This window comes from Coregonus clupeaformis, unplaced genomic scaffold (assembly GCF_020615455.1).
Source record: "Coregonus clupeaformis isolate EN_2021a unplaced genomic scaffold, ASM2061545v1 scaf0365, whole genome shotgun sequence".
NCBI lineage: Eukaryota > Metazoa > Chordata > Actinopteri > Salmoniformes > Salmonidae > Coregonus > Coregonus clupeaformis.
In genome coordinates, this window is record NW_025533820.1 from 239,411 (window position 1) to 250,438 (window position 11,028).

An 11,028-nucleotide genomic window follows, 5' to 3' on the forward strand; every position below is an offset into this window, starting at 1 on the left:
CCAGAATGTAGCCTATTGTCTTCTAAACCAATAACAAGGGGCCCCTAACGGGTCATAATCCAGAATGTAGCCTATTGTCTTCTAACCCAATAACAAGGGGCCCCTAACGGGTCATAATCCAGAATGTAGCCTATTGTCTTCTAACCCAATAACAAGGGGCCCTAACGGGTCATAATCCAGAATGTAGCCTATTGTCTTCTAACCCAATAACAAGGGGCCCTGTTAAAGCCCCCCACTACATTATTACATGTACACCTCATTTAGCAGAACGCTCTTATCCAGAGAGACTTACAGTTAGTGAGTCATTTAGCAGACGCTCTTATCCAGAGCCACTTACAGTTAGTGAGTCATTTAGCAGACGCTCTTATCCAGAGCCACTTACAGTTAGTGAGTCATTTAGCAGACGCTCTTATCCAGAGCCACTTACAGTTAGTGAGTCATTTAGCAGAACGCTCTTATCCAGAGCCACTTACAGTTAGTGAGTCATTTAGCAGAACGCTCTTATCCAGAGCCACTTACAGTTAGTGAGTCATTTAGCAGACGCTCTTATCCAGAGAGACTTACAGTTAGTGAGTCATTTAGCAGACGCTCTTATCCAGAGCCACTTACAGTTAGTGAGTCATTTAGCAGACGCTCTTATCCAGAGCCACTTACAGTTAGTGAGTCATTTAGCAGACGCTCTTATCCAGAGCCACTTACAGTTAGTGAGTCATTTAGCAGACGCTCTTATCCAGAGCCACTTACAGTTAGTGAGTCATTTAGCAGACGCTCTTATCCAGAGCCACTTACAGTTAGTGAGTCATTTAGCAGACGCTCTTATCCAGAGCCACTTACAGTTAGTGAGTCATTTAGCAGACGCTCTTATCCAGAGCCACTTACAGTTAGTGAGTCATTTAGCAGACGCTCTTATCCAGAGCCACTTACAGTTAGTGAGTCATTTAGCAGACGCTCTTATCCAGAGCCACTTACAGTTAGTGAGTCATTTAGCAGAACGCTCTTATCCAGAGCCACTTACAGTTAGTGGGTCATTTAGCAGAACGCTCTTATCCAGAGCCACTTACAGTTAGTGAGTCATTTAGCAGACGCTCTTATCCAGAGCCACTAACAGTTAGTGAGTCATTTAGCAGACGCTCTTATCCAGAGCCACTTACAGTTAGTGAGTCATTTAGCAGACGCTCTTATCCAGAGCCACTTACAGTTAGTGAGTCATTTAGCAGACGCTCTTATCCAGAGCCACTTACAGTTAGTGAGTCATTTAGCAGACGCTCTTATCCAGAGCCACTTACAGTTAGAGAGTCATTTAGCAGACGCTCTTATCCAGAGCCACTTACAGTTAGTGGGTCATTTAGCAGACGCTCTTATCCAGAACCACTTACAGTTAGTGGGTCATTTAGCAGACGCTCTTATCCAGAGCGACTTACAGTTAGTGAGTCATTTAGCAGACGCTCTTATCCAGAGCCACTTACAGTTAGTGGGTCATTTAGCAGACGCTCTTATCCAGAGCCACTTACAGTTAGTGGGTCATTTAGCAGACGCTCTTATCCAGAGCCACTTACAGTTAGTGAGTCATTTAGCAGACGCTCTTATCCAGAGCCACTTACAGTTAGAGAGTCATTTAGCAGAACGCTCTTATCCAGAGCCACTTACAGTTAGTGAGTCATTTAGCAGACGCTCTTATCCAGAGCCACTTACAGTTAGTGAGTCATTTAGCAGACGCTCTTATCCAGAGCCACTTACAGTTAGTGGGTCATTTAGCAGACGCTCTTATCCAGAGCCACTTACAGTTAGTGGGTCATTTAGCAGACGCTCTTATCCAGAGCCACTTACAGTTAGAGAGTCATTTAGCAGACGGCTCTTATCCAGAGCCACTTACAGTTAGTGAGTCATTTAGCAGAACGCTCTTATCCAGAGCCACTTACAGTTAGTGAGTCATTTAGCAGACGCTCTTATCCAGAGCCACTTACAGTTAGTGGGTCATTTAGCAGACGCTCTTATCCAGAGCCACTTACAGTTAGTGGGTCATTTAGCAGACGCTCTTATCCAGAGCCACTTACAGTTAGAGAGTCATTTAGCAGACGCTCTTATCCAGAGCCACTTACAGTTAGTGAGTCATTTAGCAGAACGCTCTTATCCAGAGCCACTTACAGTTAGTGAGTCATTTAGCAGAACGCTCTTATCCAGAGCCACTTACAGTTAGAGAGTCATTTAGCAGACGCTCTTATCCAGAGAGACTTACAGTTAGTGAGTCATTTAGCAGACGCTCTTATCCAGAGCCACTTACAGTTAGTGGGTCATTTAGCAGACGCTCTTATCCAGAGCCACTTACAGTTAGAGAGTCATTTAGCAGACGCTCTTATCCAGAGCCACTTACAGTTAGTGAGTCATTTAGCAGAACGCTCTTATCCAGAGCCACTTACAGTTAGTGAGTCATTTAGCAGAACGCTCTTATCCAGAGCCACTTACAGTTAGAGAGTAATTTAGCAGACGCTCTTATCCAGAGAGACTTACAGTTAGTGAGTCATTTAGCAGAACGCTCTTATCCAGAGCCACTTACAGTTAGTGAGTCATTTAGCAGACGCTCTTATCCAGAGAGACTTACAGTAGTGAGTCATTTAGCAGAACGCTCTTATCCAGAGAGACTTACAGTTAGTGAGTCATGTAGCAGAACGCTCTTATCCAGAGAGACTGACAGTTAGTGAGTCATTTAGCAGACGCTCTTATCCAGAGAGACTTACAGTTAGTGAGTCATTTAGCAGATGCTCTTATCCAGAGCCACTTACAGTTAGTGAGTCATTTAGCAGACACTCTTATCCAGAGCCACTTACAGTTAGTGAGTCATTTAGCAGACGCTCTTATCCAGAGAGACTTACAGTTAGTGAGTCATTTAGCAGACGCTCTTATCCAGAGCCACTTACAGTTAGTGAGTCATTTAGCAGACGCTCTTATCCAGAGCCACTTACAGTTAGTGAGTCATTTAGCAGACGCTCTTATCCAGAGCCACTTACAGTTAGTGAGTCATTTAGCAGAACGCTCTTATCCAGAGAGACTTACAGTTAGTGAGTCATTTAGCAGACGCTCTTATCCAGAGAGACTTACAGTTAGTGAGTCATTTAGCAGACGCTCTTATCCAGAGAGACTCACAGTTAGTGAGTCATTTAGCAGAACGCTCTTATCCAGAGAGACTTACAGTTAGTGAGTCATTTAGCAGACGCTCTTATCCAGAGAGACTTACAGTTAGTGAGTCATTTAGCAGACGCTCTTATCCAGAGAGACTTACAGTTAGTGAGTCATGTAGCAGAACGCTCTTATCCAGAGAGACTGACAGTTAGTGAGTCATTTAGCAGACGCTCTTATCCAGAGAGACTGACAGTTAGTGAGTCATTTAGCAGACGCTCTTATCCAGAGAGACTTACAGTTAGTGAGTAATTTAGCAGACACTCTTATCCAGAGCCACTTACAGTTAGTGCATACATTATTCTTTTTTTATTTTTCATACTGCCCCCCCGTGGGAATCAAACCCACAACCCTGGCGTTGCAAACGCCATGCTCTACCAACTGGTGTTACCTTAGTCAGAGATCTGTATATAATGAGGAGATGCTTGTGTCTCCGTCCTAACAATGGGAGTCGTCCCAAAGGCAGGTGGACAAGCTCAGGTCTGAATATTAAGCCCTTAGAAACGCATTGGGCTTATTTTGGAGAGAGTGAACCCCTCTCTCTCTCTCTCTCTTCCTCTCTACCTTAGTCCTGCTCGCAAGCAAATTCTTCCTCTAGTTGCTAAGGGCGACTTCTCTATTTTACAAGCATTCTGTACAACAGAAATACATACTTCCTCGTTTACCACGGCACATCTACTGTGGAAATTTACCCAACACTTTGTATGAATGGAAACTAATGTTGGTGTACTGTTATTTTATTTGTTTACTTTTTATGTTATAAGTGTCTGGTCTGGTCATTTAATATGAAGAAAAATAAGAAATGACCCTGGACTGTCCATATTTGGAAATGTGTAACTACAGCAAGTCAATCTGGAGATTGCGTTATTTGGGGGGGCGTGGCAGCCACTATAACTCAAAACTAAATATCAAAATGTCAATAAATATTTAGCTTTCCAGTCCATGTCTGTATACGAAGATGACGGTCTGATCTTTCAGATGCAATTGTAACTGAGTTGAAAGTCCATATCTCCTATAACGGCCATATCGGTGGCCATATCACCTAAAACAGCCATATCGGTGCCCATATCACCTATAACGGCCATATTGGTGCCCATATCACCTAAAACGGCCATATTGGTGCCCATATCACCTAAAACGGCCATATCGGTGCCCATATCACCTAAAACGGCCATATCGGTGCCCATATCACCTAAAACGGCCATATCGGTGGCCATTTTAGGTCGTCAGATTACCTCAATCACCAATTTCTCAGCCTGAGTATCACCAAAACTCCACACTTTGAATGAATAACATGCAACGGATGAAATTGATCAACATAAATGTTCAAAACATGAAAAACATGTTTTAAACATAACATTTGACCAAAAAAAAGTGTAAACATGTTCAAATATGCTTATTTGGGGGGAATTTAAACCATTTACTTGTGTTACAAAACGTTAATAAAATATAAAGTGTTACTGTTTGACAGAAAGTGTCATTTTGTCAACATTGGTGCTTTTAGACTATATCCTCTGGTATACAGAAAACATGTTGTCAATCTTATTAATCATGTTTGATAAAAGCTCTCAGAAGAAAAATTACTCAACCCATGGATTATTGTGAATAACACTAAGAACATCCTTTAGTCATGTGTTACAATAATCCACAGGTTTTCATGCTTTATTGGTTAAATAACCTGGATCAGTTTATTTTAAATACATTTAATCCAGATCAAAATTATCCTTCTTTGTCTTGATTTTGTCCTCTTCATCATTTTAAGTCACACACGAGTTGTTTTATGCTTTTATGTGATGTCAAGCACAGACACTGATTAAAGCATTACAGAAAGAGATATTCAGATGTTTAAAAAGGTAGTGAAATATATAATGTGAAGCATTTGATCCATTAACGTTTTGTTGGCCGCCCCCCACTCTTTGTAGCCCCACGCATCTCCTTGTTGTGGCAGGTGTAACCTCACACATGGGGACACCAGCCACGTCCTCCTGCTACACCGAGACAGGACGTGAAACCCACCCCGTACACTACCCCAAGGCGGCAGGTAGCTTAGTGGTAAAGAGCGTTGTGCCAGTAACCGAAAGGTCGCTGGTTCTAATCCCCGAGCCGACTAGGTGAAAAATCTGTCGATGTGCCCTTGAGCAAGGCACTTAACCCTAATTGCTCCTGTAAGTCGCTCTGGAAGTTTTGGTGAGGGAGGCCCTACTCTCTCCTTTCCCAGATGTTTAGTTCATTTCATTCCGATCTCCTCTGCATTATTGTAGCCATTTGCTACAGCCTGTCAACTATGCCTCTGCCTATCCCTGTTCTCTCCTCTCCGCATAGGCTACACAAACGCCTCACACCGCGTGGCTGCTGCCTCTCTAACCTGGTGGTCCCTGCACGCACCCCACACCTGGAGTTCCAGGTCTCAGGCAGCCTCTGGAACTGCCGTTCTGCTGCCAACAAAGCTGACTTCATCCCAGCCAATGCTAACCTCCAGTCCCTCGACATCCTGGCACTGACGGAAACATGGATTACCACTGAAAACACTGCTACTCCTACTGCTCTCTCCTCGTCTGACCATGTGTTCTCGCATACCCCGAGAGCATCTGGTCAGAGGGGTGGTGGCACAGGAATCCTCATCTCTCCCAAGTGGACATTCTCAATTTTTCCCCTAACCCATCTGTCTATCTCCTCATTTGAATTCCATGCTGTCACAGTCACTAGCCCATTTAAGCTTAATATCCTTGTCATCTATCGCCCTCCAGGTTCCCTTGGAGAGTTCATCAATGAGCTTGACGCCTTGATAAGTTCCTTTCCTGAGGATGGCACACCCCTCACAGTTTTGGGGATTTCAACCTCCCTACGTCTACATTTGACTCATTTCTCTCTGCCTCCCTCTTTCCACTCCTCTCCTCTTTTGACCTCACCCTCTCACCGTCCCCCCCCTACTCACAAGGCAGGCAATACGCTTGACCTCATCTTTACTAGATGCTGCTCTTCTACTAATCTCACTGCAACTCCCCTCCATGTCTCCGACCACTACTTTGTTTCCTTTTCTCTCTCGCTCTCCTCCAACACTACTCACTCTGCCCCTACACAGATGGTAATGCGCCGCCGCAACCTTCGCTCTTTCTCTCCCACTACTCTCTCCTCTTCCATCCTATCATCTCTTCCCTCTGCTCAATCCTTCTCCCGCCAATCTCCTGATTCTGCCTCCTCAACCCTCCTCTCCTCCCTTTCTGCATCCTTTGACTCTCTGTGTCCCCTATCCTCCCGGCCGGCTCGGTCCTCCCCTCCAGCTCCGTGGCTTGATGACTCATTGCGAGCTCACAGAACAGAGCTCCGGGCAGCAGAGCGGAAATGGAAGAAAACTAAACTCCCTGCCGACCTGGCATCTTTTCACTCCCTCCTCTCTACATTTTCTTCATCTGTTTCTGCTGCTAAGGCCACTTTCTACCACTCTAAATTCCAAACATCTGCCTCTAACCCTAGGAAGCTCTTTGCCACATTCTCCTCCCTGCTGAATCCCCCCCACCCTCTCCTCTCTGTGGATGACTTCGTCAACCACTTTGAAAAGAAGGTTGACGACATCCGATCCTCGTTTGTTAAGTCTAATGACACTGCTGGTCCTACTCACACTGCCCTACCCTATGCCTTGACTTCTTTCTCCCCTCTCTCTCCAGATAAAATCCTGCGACTTGTGACTGCAGGCCGCCCAACAACCTGCCCGCTTGACCCCATCCCCTCCTCTCTTCTCCAGACCATTTCCGGAGACCTTCTCCCTTACCTCACCTCGCTCATCCTTGACCGCTGGTCATGTCCCTTCCGTCTTCAAGAGAGCGAGAGTTGCACCCCTTCTCAAAAAACCAACACTCGATCCCACTGATGTCAACAACTACAGACCAGTATCCCTTCTTTCTTTTCTTTCCAAAACTATTGAGCGTGCCGTCTTTAGCCAACTCTCTTGCTATCTCTCTCAGAATGACCTTCTTGATCCAAACCAGTCAGGTTTCAGGACTGGTCATTCAACTGAGACTGCTCTTCTCTGTGTCACGGAGGCTCTCCGCACTGCTAAAGCTAACTCTCTCTCCTCTGCTCTTGTCCTTCTAGACCTGTCTGCTGCCTTTGATACTGTGAACCATCAGATCCTCCTCTCCACCCTCTCCGAGCTGGGCATCTCCGGCGCGGCTCACTCCTGGATTGCGTCCTACCTGACCGGTCGCTCCTACCAAGTGGCGTGGCGAGAAGCTGTCTCCGCACCACGTGCTCTCACCACTGGTGTCCCCCAGGGCTCAGTTCTAGGCCCTCTCCTATTCTCCCTATACACCAAGTCACTTGGCTCTGTCATATCCTCACATGGCCTCTCCTATCATTGCTACGCTGACGATACACAACTAATCTTCTCCTTTCCCCCCTTCTGATAACCAGGTGGCGAATCGCATCTCTGCATGTCTGGCAGACATATCAGTATGGATGACGGATCACCACCTCAAGCTGAACCCTGGCAAGACGGAGCTGCTCTTCCTCCCGGGAAGGACTGCCCGTTCCATGATCTCGCCATCACGGTTGACAACTCCGTTGTGTCCTCCTCCCAGAGTGCGAAGAGCCTTGGCGTGACCCTGGACAACACCCTGTCGTTCTCCGCTAACATCAAGGCGGTGACCCGATCCTGCAGGTTCATGCTCTACAACATTCGGAGAGTACGACCCTGCCTTACACAGGAAGCGGCACAGGTCCTAATCCAGGCACTTGTCATCTCCCGTCTGGATTACTGCAACTCGCTGTTGGCTGGCCTCCCTGCCTGTGCCATTAAACCCCTACAACTCATCCAGAATGCCGCAGCCCGTCTGGTGTTCAACCTTCCCAAGTTCTCTCACGTCACCCCCTCCTCCGCACACTCCACTGGCTTCCAGTTGAAGCTCGCATCCGTTACAAGACCATGGTGCTTGCCTATGGAGCAGTGAGGGGAACGGCACCTCCGTACCTTCAGGCTCTGATCAGTCCCTACACCCAAACGAGGGCATTGCGTTCATCCACCTCTGGCCTGCTGGCTCCCTTCCTCTGCGGAAGCATAGTTCCCGCTCAGCCCAGTCAAAACTGTTCGCTGCTCTGGCACCCCAATGGTGGAACAAGCTCCCTCACGACGCCAGGACAGCGGAGTCACTCACCACCTTCCGGAGACATTTGAAACCCCACCTCTTTAAGGAATACCTGGGATAGGATAAAGTAATCCTTCTACACCCCCCCAAAAAAAATAATAATAATAATAATAATAATAATAATAATAATAATAATAATAATAATAATAATAATAATATTGTAAGTCGCTCTGGATAAGAGCGTCTGCTAAATGACGTAAATGTGCCCTTGAGCAAGGCACTTAACCCTAATTGCTCCTGTAAGTCGCTCTGGATAAGAGCGTCTGCTAAATGACTAAAATGTAAATGTTACAATTCCTACAGAACAACCTATTAAAGTGTAGACCTTCATTAGAATGGCCCTTTAAAACCACACATCGGTTCAACAACTGCAGAATTTGCACCCCTGTTTTTAAGACAGTACTCACTGTTGTTAATCAGATCTCCAGTCTCTTCTTCTTCTTCCTCCAATGTGACAGTAATCTCTCCCAATCCAAAAACGGCATCCTCCTCTATCTCTTCCTCCTCTTCTTTCACTGTAACATCCTCCTCCTCTTTCACTCTGAACGCGTCTTCCTCTTCTTTCACTGTAACATCCTCCTCCTCTTTCACTCTGAACACGTCTTCCTCTTCTTTCACTGTAACGTCTTTCTCTTCTTCTTTCACGGTAACAGCTTCACCCTCTACTTGTTTTTGTATTGTAACATCCTCCTCTTCCTCCTCCTCTTTCACTAGAGCTTCTTTCTCCGTCCAGCAGACCTCCTCTTCTTTAGCAGGAGGAGAGTAGCTTAGTGAGCTCATGGTCGGGGATGTTAGCTAGCTAGGCTAGTGCTAACTTAACAAGCCAGCTAGCTGACCAATACCAACAACACCGTAAATATGAAATTAAATGGGATAACTAACTAGACGACAGAAGTGGGTTTAAAACACAGTGGCTAATATATACAGAAAGTGTCTAAAGAGCTTGAATGTTTCGGCTATATTGTCTAGAAAGCTACGGAGATGACTGACGAGCTGTTGTTGTCGTTGAAGAAACGTGCCGTCCACTAGATTATACGTCACACTGGTAACATCGCCTGAAAGATGCACACATCACCATCTGCTGACTGGAGTGGGTAACGCAGTCGAGGGAAATATTTATTTCATTTTCCAGACAAAAAGTAGATTTTTTTTATTTATTTCATTAAATAATATTATATTGAGACGTACAAAGAGAAGCATGTGTTGATTAATGAATATCTTTAATGAGTGAGAATTTAAAACAACCTACCATACTCGTGGTCCTCTGTAGCTCAGCTGGTAGAGCACGGCGCTTGTAACGCTAAGGTAGTGGGTTCGAGCCCCGGGATCACCCATACACAAAAAAAAATGTATGCACGCATGACTGTAAGTCGCTTTGGATAAAAGCGTCGGCTAAATGGCATATTATTATATTATTATTATACTACTGCACATCAGCATTTAGGAAATCAGTCAAACGAACAGATAATATCCCAATAAGGCAACTAGGTCCAAACTGCTCCTACATGGTGTACCAGTACTGAGTAGGTCCAACCTGCTCCTACATGGTGTACCAGTACTGAGTAGGTCCAACCTGCTCCTACATGGTGTCCCAGTACTGAGTAGGTCCAAACTGCTCCTACATGGTGTACCAGTACTGAGTAGGTCCAACCTGCTCCTACATGGTGTACCAGTACTGAGTAGGTCCAACCTGCTCCTACATGGTGTACCAGTACTGAGTAGGTCCAAACTGCTCCTACATGGTGTACCAGTACTGAGTAGGTCCAAACTGCTCCTACATGGTGTACCAGTACTGAGTAGGTCCAAACTGCTCCTACATGGTGTACCAGTACTGAGTAGGTCCAAACTGCTCCTACATGGTGTACCAGTACTGAGTAGGTCCAAACTGCTCCTACATGGTGTACCAGTACTGAGTAGGTCCAAACTGCTCCTACATGGTGTAACAGTACTGAGTAGGTCCAAACTGCTCCTACATGGTGTACCAGTACTGAGTAGGTCCAAACTGCTCCTACATGGTGTACCAGTACTGAGTAGGTCCAAACTGCTCCTACATGGTGTACCAGTACTGAGTAGGTCCAAACTGCTCCTACATGGTGTAACAGTACTGAGTAGGTCCAAACTGCTCCTACATGGTGTACCAGTACTGAGTAGGTCCAAACTGCTCCTACATGGTGTACCGGTACTGAGTAGGTCCAAACTGCTCCTACATGGTGTACCGGTACTGAGTAGGTCCAAACTGCTCCTACATGGTGTACCAGTACTGAGTAGGTCCAAACTGCTCCTACATGGTGTACCAGTACTGAGTAGGTCCAAACTGCTCCTACATGGTGTACCAGTACTGAGTAGGTCCAAACTGCTCCTACATGGTGTACCAGTACTGAGTAGGTCCAAACTGCTCCTACATGGTGTACCAGTACTGAGTAGGTCCAAACTGCTCCTACATGGTGTACCAGTACTGAGTAGGTCCAAACCGCTCCTACATGGTGTACCAGTACTGAGTAGGTCCAAACTGCTCCTACATGGTGTACCAGTACTGAGTAGGTCCAAACTGCTCCTACATGGTGTACCGGTACTGAGCTGCGTTTAGTATGAAAAAAGTAGTGGAACTTCAGTTCATCAACGATTTTAATTGGCTGATACACATTTTGTGCTGGAGAACCTGTTTACATGTAAAATGGTTGCTTATAGATCCATTATTCATCCAATTAATAAT